Genomic DNA, 3,127 nt, shown 5'->3' on the forward strand with positions numbered 1-3,127 from the left:
GTAGAAAGGAACAAGGTCTTACGGCACGATCACTATATCTTCGATTTTTCTTTATCTCTCCTCTATGGAAAGAGGGGATGATACGTGGCGTGGTATACCTGATCGTTTAGTCAACAAGACGTACGTAAGTCGACATAGCTCCATGTATATGTTCTTTGGAGCTAGAACCAATCAATAGAATGAAATGAAATAATGGTAAGCCTAGGGCGACGAACATGGCTCAAGAGTGTCTATACAAAGCCCCTCTCTTCTTCACTCAAAGAGGCAATGCACCCTTTGTTTGAATGGTACTTGATTCATAAAGAATGATTCTTTTGAAGTTATACGAACTTTCTAAAAAAAAATGCCACGCGGAGCGTGTCACGAGATATATCGCTCTCGGACTTCTTACGGTAAGGCCAATGCACCAGCCAGCCAGTGTGGTGGCGAACACGCTGTGCTCTAAGCTAAGCTGTTTACCTTGTAGACGGAGGAGATATAGAAAGTGTGCCGTGCTTGATTCATAAGATTCTATAATCAATAGCACCAGTATATTATTTTACTTAGCCTGCCTCTCCCATGACTTTCCGGACCAACCAACCCGGATCTGCTTTCGCAAGTCTCTCCGCATTTTGGGAGCAGAGCATGCAGCAAAATCGAGCAATGGATCTTAGAAGAATTCTACTTTGAAGCACGACTCTTTCTATTTCTGTGCTGGCATTTGAGTTGTCTCCCTTCCTCTTTCAATCGAAACACTCGACGCAGATAGCTCCGGTGGCCCCCGCTTCTGCCTCTATCAGGCGGCGACAGCCCCCCTCCACACCCACAGCATAGAGGAGCTGCTCCAACATCCGCACTACAACCAAGAAAAATGCTCTCCAGAGCGATATATGATGCTAAACCGAGACCGAGATATAGAGAGGGCTGTCCTTTTGTTGTCTCGAAGAGACAAAAGCACTCATATGAATGGTGCTAATTCCCATGTTCTTTCTAGTCTCGTTTGGTTTCGAGAGCCTCCCTCTCCCCGTCCCTTACTCGTCTTTTGAAAGCCGTCGTCCTGGATTTTCTTTCCGTATGCCGGGGAAAGTACCTCACCCTCACCTTTCTACATTTATTATTATATAGAATTTCCCCGGGTCTCTATAAAATAGAATGAAATGCCCGGGTGGAAGCACAAACAAAAGGAGAGAGAAAAAGTAGAAAAGAAAGGGGGGAAGAAGTCTAGTGCTAGTTCTTACTAAGACTTCTTTATCTAACTTTCATTTTTGAGTGGTTTCTTTGTTCTCTTATTTGGATTGAAAGAAAGAAAAAACTTCCCTTTCTTTCTCTTCTTTATTTTTGTTTTATCCCTTCGACGAATTTCGGCTATGACCAATGCCCCACTAGCTAAATAGGCGTAAGAAAAAGCTACCTGAAAAAAAAGCAAGGTGCACCTTGAATTGAACTCGACGAATTGCGTTTTGCCAGAGAGATTTTTTTAGAAAGATTCTCCATTGGTAATTAAAAAATATAAAGAATATAAATAAAGGCGCATACGCGGGAAGGGGCCCCCACTACTTCTTCATTCAGGGGGGAGGGGGGGAGACTAGCCTCATTACTTCCCACTGGGCGAGAGGTGCACCTAACCCACCTACCCACTCATCAATCACGGTGTTCAGCTGACTTGCACTGATAGACCCCTATTGTATTGGAATTAGGCGCCCATCTTTTTACTGTTGTCAATGAATCTCTTCCATGTTCGATTCTACTCTATGTTAGAACACTTCTGTGAATGCTATTCTGATCTAAGTGGTCTTATTCTTTATCCCGTGCTAGGAAGCATTACTCCTCTTTTCATTCCAAATTCAAGAATACGACCGATACGATTAATTGGTCTGTGCGCCTCTCTTATTACTTTTTTGTATCCCCCTGTTCTTCGGATACAATTCGATCCTTCTACGGCCAAATCTCAATTTGTGGAAAGCCTTCGATGGCTTCCTTATGAAAACATAAATTTTTATTTGGGTATAGACGGTATCTCTTTATTCTTCGTGATATTGACCACATTTCTGATCCCTATTTGCATTTTAGTGGGTTGGTCTGGTATGAGAAGTTATGGGAAAGAGTATATTACAGCATTTCTAATTCGTGAATTTATAATGATCGCCGTGTTCTGCATGCTGGATCTTCTACTATTCTATGTTCTTCCCGAAAGTGTGCTAATCCCTATGTTGTGCAGAGCTGAGTATCTTCTATTCGCTGGGATAAAGCCTTTCCTCTGCAGGGGCCTTGTGCAGTAAACCCCCTACGGGCGGTCGTCCGTCGTCCTAAAGTAGTCCCCGCGAAGCTTTCGGGAAGAGGGGTAGTCTTGTGTGTAAGCATAGCATTTCTGGTCGAACCCGCCCAACCCAACTAAGAAGAACCGAACCTGACAGACACATCTTTTTCCTTTTGGGAGGGTACTCCGAGTAGTGGGTACCTCGTAGGACCTCGACCCGCCTACTCGGGTCTTGTATGGATATGCAGGAAGGGGTGCTCCTAGGTGTGTGTAGGGGTTGTGTTTGTTCGCGAGAAAGGATTCCTCGTCAAGTAAGTTTGGGGGGTGTGGACACACTTGCGCGAATTCGGGTAATGGCTACAAGGGAGAAATCGAAAGGAAACTGTACCCGACCAGGGATGGACGTAAACTCGTAAGCTACCGAAGGTAGGGATAATCGTCCAGGTCTTATTGTGAAAGAAAAAAGCCGCCCCGCCACAGCAGACGGGTTGCTTCCTCTGTCGTCGCCGGGGAGCTCTTGGCGAGGAGACCTTAGGATAAGTTGCTAAAACAAACGGGATGGGAGGATCGACCCGTTCAGATAATTCCGAAGAAAGACTGTTGGCAGCAGGTAGAGAGATTTTTTTTTCCTCTTCAAAACACAAGGAAATGCGGGCAGGGTAGAGCTCGGCAGAGGGTTCGAGAATAGGGTAGGGTCCTGTCCTTAAGATTCAGATAAGAAAAGAGTTCCAAACCTTTATGCATGCACCTCCGTACAAGTGCTGCATACAAGTTCCGGCCAGGATGATTGAGAAAGATTCAACCAATTTGAACCGCTCACATCACAATAGTAGTAGCGTAAAGGCCGTAAGTCGGGGGGCGGCCATAACATAAGGCTATTACTTTCACACC

This window comes from Nicotiana tabacum, chromosome 11 (assembly GCF_000715075.1).
Source record: "Nicotiana tabacum cultivar K326 chromosome 11, ASM71507v2, whole genome shotgun sequence".
In the NCBI taxonomy this organism is placed as follows: Eukaryota; Viridiplantae; Streptophyta; class Magnoliopsida; order Solanales; family Solanaceae; genus Nicotiana; species Nicotiana tabacum.